General features: G+C 37.5%; 1 long non-coding RNA gene across 3 annotated transcripts in view; it reads left to right on the top strand.

The window, feature by feature from the left end:
* Positions 1-8,436, top strand: part of LOC103830422 — a 31,229-nt gene extending 22,793 nt beyond the window's left edge. Inside the window, exons 2-6 of one of the 3 annotated variants that reach the window (XR_004450736.1) lie at positions 4,531-6,745; positions 6,912-7,091; positions 7,260-7,377; positions 7,458-7,804; positions 7,879-8,436. This is a non-coding gene — a long non-coding RNA (uncharacterized LOC103830422). Of the gene's footprint in view, positions 1-2,996; positions 6,746-6,911; positions 7,092-7,259; positions 7,378-7,457; positions 7,805-7,878 lie in introns of those variants that run through there. The other 2 variants (XR_001957558.2, XR_625730.3) reach the window with 2 other exon arrangements.
* Positions 8,437-8,645: the final 209 nt, after the last annotated feature.

The following is an 8,645-nucleotide window of genomic DNA, read 5'->3' as shown; positions in this document are numbered from 1 at the left end:
TCACATTTCATAGGAATGAATCTCTTGCAATTATATAATTAATTATATGTGTTTTGAAGTGTCCATATATGTTACCTTTCAAATTAACGCATCAATGGATCCTCGCAATTGAGTAGAATATAGGTGTGTGCACTATGAGCGTCTTGTTCACTCGACCACCAAACCTCTTTAGACTTCCCACCGAGTCGTCCAATCTGGCTAAAGATGTCTGGAACACCAGCAACTGCATATGTTGGCGCAACCCCACCATCATCATATCTTCTTGGAGCTTTTCTCCGGGTACGTACTTTTGACGCAAAGTAGTAAGATGTGAAGTGAGAAACTTCTTCCGTCAAACTTCCAGCAATTATAGAACCTTCAACTTTGGCGAGGTTCTTTGCTTTTCCCTTCAAATATTTCATGGCTCGCTCATACTGATACATCCATCCGTAATGTACAGGTCCACGAAGCAATGCTTAATATGGGAGGTGGACAGCTAGATGCTCCATGACGTCAAAAAATCCAGGAGGAAATATCTTCTCCAAGTTGCACAATAAGATGGGAATGTTCTCCCGAAGCTGTTCTACAACTTCTTCTTTAAGAGTGCGTGTGCTCAGATCCCTGAAAAATGCTCCAATACCTTTTATATTCCAAAAACAATTAAACACATTGTTAGTCATATATTATTTTGCAAACTATACCGTTATAAAATTATTGTGATATAATACACTACGAACCTACAAGTGCTTCATGTACGTTTGTTGGAAGTAGGTCCGCAAATGCAAAGGGCAATAGTCGTTGCATAAAGACATGACAATCATGACTCTTCATCCCGGAGAACTTTTGACCCTTTTCAACACATCTAGAGAGATTTGAAACATACCCATCGGGGAACTTCACTTCTGATGCCACCCAGTTGAACAACACCGACTTTTTTTCTGAAGACAGTCTGAATATCGGAACGGAAACTTGTCCATTGCTTTTAATATGTAACTCGCTTCTTGAGCAAATATCCGGCAAGTCCAACCTCGATTTTATGTTGTCTTTTGTCTTCCCTGGGACATTCAATATTGTATTCATGATGTTCTCAAAGAAATTCTTCTCTATATGCATCACATCGAGGTTGTGGCGCAGAAGAAGATCCTTCCAATATGGCAACTCCCAAAATATACTCTTCTTGTGCCAGTTGTGATGAACACCGTAAGAATCAGGCATATTACGAGGGACATGCCAATTACCACCCCAACGAACTTTTTGTTAGCTCCGTAGTAGTCGATTTGCGCTTCAATTTGTTCTCCAGTTAGATATCGTGGAGGAGTGTCTCTCACAACCCTTTTGTGCCTAAACAAATTCTTGTTTCTTCGGTAAGGATGGCCAATGGGAAGAAATCGACGATGACAATCAAACCAACTTGTCTTCCTACCATTCTTCAGTTGAAACGCATCTGTGGTTCCATTACAATATGGACAAGCTAATCTCCCATGTGTAGTCCATCCAGACAACATCCCATAGGCAGGAAAGTCACTTATGGTCCATAAAAGCATAGCTCGCATCGTAAAATTCGTCTTCGTTGAACAGTCGTACGTCCTCACCCCTGTTGACCACAAATCCTTCAACTCTTTTATCAGTGGTTGTAGGAAAACATCCAGAGACCTTTTTGGATGGTTCGGACCAGGTATTAATATGGTCAAGAATAGCAACTCCCGTTGCATGCACATCTCCGGTGGCAGGTTGTATGGCGTAAGAAAGGCTGGCCACAATGAATATTGTCTCCCTGACATTCCGAACGGACTAAATCCATCTGTGCATAATCCAAGATACACATTCCGGCTATTGCTAGCGAAATCCGGATGTACTTTGTTGAAATGTTTCCAGGCTCTTGCATCTGATGGATGAGTCATCTCACCATCCGTCTGAGTATGCTCGGCATGCCATCTCATCTTTCCAGCAGTCTGCTCTGATTGATACAATATTTTCAATCTGTCTGTAATTGGTAGGTATCACATCTTTTGGTACGGTACCCTATTACGTCCCCGTCTTTGCGGCTTGAATCGTGGCTTCTTGCAGAATCGACATTCTTCTAGCTTCTCATCATCTCCCCAATAGATCATGCAGTTGTCGATGCAAACATCTATCATCTCCGAAGGCAACCCAAGACTATAAACTAATTTCTGAATCTCATAATAAGAATCAGCAGACACATTGTCTTCCGGCAAATACTCTTTAAACAAGTCCGCCCATTCGTTCATGCAACTTTCAGGTAGATTGTGATCAGTTTTAATATTCATCATTCTAGCAGCCAATGACAATTTAGAGAGACCTTCTCTACAACCACTGTAAAGTGGTTGATTCGCCGGGTTTAATATTCCGTAAAACTTTTTTGCATATATATTAAGTTCTTAATCTTCATCATGAGCTACGAATGCATCAGCTACCATATCATGAACCCTATCATAACTACCATCTCCTCCTGATGGTAACTATGTTCATTGTGCAAATGATGATTAACCGGTTCTTCCTAAAAATTGCTATTACTAGTACTAGCTTCATTCTGATCATAATTAAAACCTTCCCCATGTTGAAACCAGATATAGTAATTTGGCGTGAAACCTCTATTTATTAAATGCTTCCAAACATTTTTACGGTTTGCCAATTTCGAATTGTTGCATTTCCGACAAGGACAGAACATCTTACCACTTTCTTGGGCGAGCGGTGTTGAATCTGCTTGATGCATAAATGTCTCCAGCCCCGCAAGGTATTCTTTCGTCACTTTCCCGTTAGCATCTCTATGCATATACATCCAATTCCGCAACTCGTAAATAGTCCCAGCGCCAGCCATTTTTTTTTCTTTCACGTTTTTTGTTGTTGGTGTGTTTAAAATGATGTTCAAACATCCATATTTATAGGAAATTTCGAATTTGGTAGTTGTAATTTTCCTATGAAATTACGACGAAAATTAATTGGATGGCCAAAAAAAAACGTGAGCCACCTACCAAGTTGGTGGATTCAAAATTTCCTCGTTAAGTACACGTAAAATATTTCGTCGTAAAGAACTCGTGAAGTTTACGTCGTATTTACGAGGAAAAAGTGTTTCCTCGTAAAAGCCACGTCAATTTACATCGTCTTTACGACGAAAATCTTTTGTCGTGACCTTACGACGAAATAACGATGCTTTTCTTTTTCCACATACTTTCCTCGCAAAATCAACGTACTTTTACGAGGATTGTTTTTCCTCGTTAATTCTCCTCATTAAACTTACGTTTTCTCGTAGTGTTACTAATTTATTAATTGATCATTTGTGGTATGTATCGAATTTCTTAAAGAATAAACACTTTTTTTTTAGTTCTTATATGGTGGATTTCGAATTTTCTCCATGAACTAAATTATATAATGAATGTTACAATCTCTATCTAGAAAAACATAAAATTATTTTTCCTAACTGTATCATTCCATCTACTGCCTTATTAAATAAAAATCTACATATTCTTAGTATTTTGAATATATAATTATATTTCTGTTCACTATAGAACTCTTTTTGAGGATGAAAACCGATTTTGGTATTTAATATAGCAAATTTTATTTTTCTAGCTAGTGAACATGTCAAGACACAAACAAGTTTATACAACAAGACCAGTTCAATATTTATAGATACTTTTTAGCGACAAGAAGACTGAGTGTATGAGGAACTGAAACGAGGAACACAAACACAAAACAACTTTTTGTATTCATAATGAAACAAAAGTACACACAACATAGGCATAAACTTGGGGCAAAGCAATGATAAGTTTTGCCCTTGATGTTTTATTGGGAAGCAAAAGAAGCTTGAGAATAAACAAACAGACATGTCACCGATTTAAAACAAATGTTACACATGGTGATTGCATGAGGTTATTTCAAGGATCAACAATAGCAATGACAGTGTTTCTCACTTCCCTCAACAACGCCACTAACGACTGGAGGACTCCCGTATTTGGTTTTGCAACAGTTAAAGCAATCAGCATTTGTACCTAGAAACGGCACCGGTCCGCACTCGAAGCAAAATGTTTGAGCCTCGCTCTTGAGGATTTCTGCATGTTGACATATTCATCAGCGTCAGAAAACTAAAATACAACTACAAAATGCGATAGATAATTTTTTTCTTAAAATTACCGGTGGAAGCCACCAAGAGGACGAACAAGAGAACGGTGATGCTGACTGAGTTGATGTTCTTTGCCATTTCTTTCGGTTTTGCCTTGCTTTTTCTTAAACCTGGTGTTTTCTTTTTCTTGTCAATAAACTTATCGTTGGTGAGACATATCATATGTGTTGTTATCTATTTATAGTCAATATTCTGAAACTTTGTCATCATTGTATAATCAGTCCTCGTTTCTTTCTGGTTTGCCCAAGCTCATAGTGTCGCCAGAATTGTTCACTGCCTTGTTTTCCATTACATATTATCTTACAAGTCTATCTATTTTTTAATGATGCCTCCGTTTTGAAATAATCAGCAAAAGAAAGGTCCTCGCTGTCTTTGTAGTGCATACTCATTTTATATGTTCATTGTTTCTTTAGGTTTAGCAAAATAATGATTAAAAGTGATATTGTTTTTGTCATCGGTAGACTCAGCAAGAATCTTTAGTACTTTTTAATCAGGTAATGAAAAAAATCTGGCTTCGTTATTCATTTATAAATAAAGGCTTATAAGACATTGCACCAATCATGGCAACACTATGTTGGTACTTTTGAGCATCTTCATTTCATATGCATTAATTTAATTTTTTTTTCTCATCTTCTAGGGCTTTGTTTTCTCATGAGCTAAATATCTCTGGATAGACTTTCACATTTTCTGTTAATATAATAGTTATCCCCTTTAAACCAGTTAATTTCTTGGTTTAACAAACTAAAATTCGAGTGAAAAACCGGTATCAATCTAGTAAAAACGGGATTAAACCAATTGAAAAGAATCCCTAGATCTACACATAAAGAGAAGTCGTCTTCTAACGATCAACCGCCTACAAAGGTGGTTAAGCCCAGCATCCCAGACAAGCTACACCACCTCAGCAGAAACCCCGTAAGACTTCAAAAGAGCAACCGAATAAGTCACATGGCAAAATCACTTACACTTTTGACATGCCAGAACTAGCCCTCTTCCACATAAAACACTAGATCTGATAGTGTCTCATCTCCTCCGGCGTCCCGAAACCGAATATAAGCCAGAAAAGCAACGAGATGGGAGATCTGACATAACCAGGACCGGCAGCTACTATGTCGTACGGCTTCGGTTCTTCCAAACCACTAAACAAAAATTGGCCTCAGAAAGATAACTAATCAAACATGAGAAAACCAGTGAAGCTCCAGAAAAATGAACAAAGAATTAAAAAGTACAATCCATCTCCGCCATCAAGTCACGCACCGGCATTAGAGAGGCAAATGACGATTTGAAGAGAGAGAGGGCCTAGAGAGACATGGAAGGGTTTGGGAACTTTTGTTTTTATCAGTAATAGCCTCTAATGTTTATTTCTACTTATATGGCTCAGTATGACGAGTTTTAATGAAAAACTATATTTTCATACAATTTTGAATTTATGCTATGTTTTGGATTTGCATATGATTTTTTAAAAAACATATACAGTTTTGACGTGGGGAGAGCAACCGAATAAATCACATGGAAAAATTACCGACACTTTTGAGATGCCAGACCTATCCCTCTTCCACATAAAACTCTAGACCTGATGGTGTTTCATCTCCTCTGACGTCCCGAAACCGAATATTAGCCAGAAAAGCAACGAGATAGGAGATCTAACATAATAAGGATCGGCATCTACTATGTCGTATGGCTTCGGTTCTTCCAAACCACTAAAAATAAAAATAAACTGGGCCTCTGAAACATAACTAATCAAACAAGAGAAAACCAGTGAAGCTCCAGAAAAAAGAACAAATAATAAATAAAAAAAAGGAGAAACCATTTCCACCATTGACTCACGCACTAGGAGTAGAGAGGCAAATGACGATTTGAAGAGAGAGAGAGCCTAGAGAGAGATGGAAGGGTTTGGCGACTTTCTTTTTATCAGTAATAGCCTCCAATGTTTATTTCTACGTATAAGGCTCAGTTTGACGAGGTTTATTGAAAAAACTATCTTTATATATAAAGAAGGGTTTCAATCCCTCCTGGTAATGCCAACAAGGATGACACGTCAGAAATAGGAAGCCTCCTGCGTTGACACGTCAGATACACTCCGTATCACTTAAAGCTTTGTTCTGTCGGAACGAGCTTCACGTTGGTTTTGTCACGTACATAATTAACATATGAATCTATAATTATTATTGTTTCCGTTTGGGCTTTCATATATATTCGTTGTTATTATTTAGCTTCATAGAGCCAATGTATAAAGAGTAAGTCATCTACTCAAAACGCTATGTTTTTGATTCTATGGTTTTATCCTGTCTTTTTTCTCAGCCGCTGCGATACCATACCCTACTCTAGGGTTTCGATCGAGATGTTTCATCTTCTTCCTATGGATTCAGCAATCTACCAGTTACAGATTCATCATCTTAAAGTCCTTATTATATCCATCATCCATGATCTACTTTGAATGCGAGATTCGCTCATGCAAGGCGGTGTATCTACGGGTATAAAAAGGTATGCTTCACTCATCTCAAAACCATCTTTCCAACAAGACTCCGGTAGGAAACGAACCGGAAAGAACTCAAACAGCAGCGCTTCTGCGGTTTCCTCAGGTGTGAAGCTAGCTCAGGATCATCACGGGGCAAAAAGAACCCTATTCAGGTAACATTATCAAGGCCAAAGGCTATAAAGTCGCTTTCTTGATTAAAAACATTGATTTTAGTTTCAAGGATAAGATGAGTTAGTGGAATCAAAGCCTTGCTTGATATTAGCATAAATCGTTTATTGCTCAATGTTTGATCCCGTGTGTTTTTTTTTTGCAATCCAGATGCTATTTAAGAAGGCTAATCTAGCAATATAAAGAGAAGAGAAAATCGCTATTATAAGTTCCAACGGGTGCAGAAAGAGTATATTACTGAAGCTAATTATTAGTTTAGAGAAAGCAATGAAAGGTGAAGTTGTTCTTGGAGAGCACAATGTAGTGCCAAACTACTTTGAACAGTTTCAGGTATGTGTCTCTTCTATAGCTAAACAGTTGAGATAAGTTAGTTAGTCTCTTGACATGATTTTGGGTTCGTTATCAACTGTACGTTGAGTAAGTGTCTCTCAATACAATTTTCCAAAAAAATAACTCCTTAAATGATTGTTAATTAAATCAATGCATCAAACACCGCAGCTTAGGTGGAGTCAACCAAAATCGTCCCGGAAGTGGCTCCAAGTATGGTGGTGTCCAGTAACTTAAGAGCGTAACACTTACTGATCTAAACGTATACATTCTCAACAATCCTCTGCAGGTGAAAATAAAATCTATACAATTTTCATAGACTCTCATGCGGCACAAGTTGGAAACATACATTATCTCATTGTCATATAGTCAGGCGAAGTTTCTTTGCTCTAGGAAAGTTGAGGCCATCGAAACTTGCAATGGGTGCTGCTATGTTTCGTGTTCCCAAATGTTCAAAAAAAAAACTGCAGTGTGGACTATCATCCTTCAGCCGCACGATATGTATTGCCATAGCTGCAATCGGTGCCGCCACGTGATACTCCGCCTCTTTGAAAGACTACTCATGGAGCTTGGGTTTAGAATAGCTGTGTTTGTTGTTTTCGACTCAGCATCTAACTTGCGATGGTTGTCTCAGATAAGACAGAAACAGCTGTATTGCTTTCGACTCAACAATGACATCTAACAAATGTTTGTGCCACAGAGTTGACACTGAAATGGTAGGTTGCACAAAACTATTGTCTCCTACAACAATGCATACATTTTCTTAAACACATATTGCATTGTTATGCAGGGACAAGGTGGATGAGGGTGGGAGCAGTGTCGCAGAACCCATACGGGCGTTACCAGATCCTACGCCTATGAAGCCAAAGAGCATTTACGATTTTGAGTAAAACTCATAATAATGTGCCCTCTAATCTCAAGCAGCTCAATTGTCATCTACTATCTTTTAATAGATTCTGCTTCCAGTTTATTAATTGTAAGGCCTTTTAAATCTTCATCCTATACAATTATTTGGGTTTTTATTACAAATAAAAACTTCCACATCTAAATATGTTAATAATAATAACAAGACAGATTCAATCTCCTTATTAACTCTTCTGATAAGTGAAAAACTACCAAAAAGCTAATACATTGCCAGTATAGCTTCGAACACCCATGAAGAAGTGTAACGGTTAAGCGGTACAATCACAGGTCTGCCTTCGACACATGGTTACAACACGGGTTAAGTACATTAATATGCCAAAAGCTTTAAATCTCTCCTACTTTCAGTGCAGTTACAGAAATAATGTGACCATACATTTTTAAACTATGAAAATACACGAAACAAAAGTATTTTATAAATAACATGTTTTACGTACATAGATCCCCCCATAAAACAAAAGTCTAATCTCAACATCAAAAACATATAGTCTACAAATATGATTCAGCTTACCAGTATACACATAAACTTAATATAAAACATATTATTTTATGTTTTAAAAAATAAAAATGAAAACCCTCATATGAATGTTTAATACACATAACTGACATATAAGTATATAACTGATAGCTTAATCA

This window comes from Brassica rapa, chromosome A01 (assembly GCF_000309985.2).
Source record: "Brassica rapa cultivar Chiifu-401-42 chromosome A01, CAAS_Brap_v3.01, whole genome shotgun sequence".
Lineage (NCBI taxonomy): Eukaryota > Viridiplantae > Streptophyta > Magnoliopsida > Brassicales > Brassicaceae > Brassica > Brassica rapa.
Note: the sequence above shows the minus strand (reverse complement) of the source record. Positions and strands in the feature narration are given on the sequence as shown.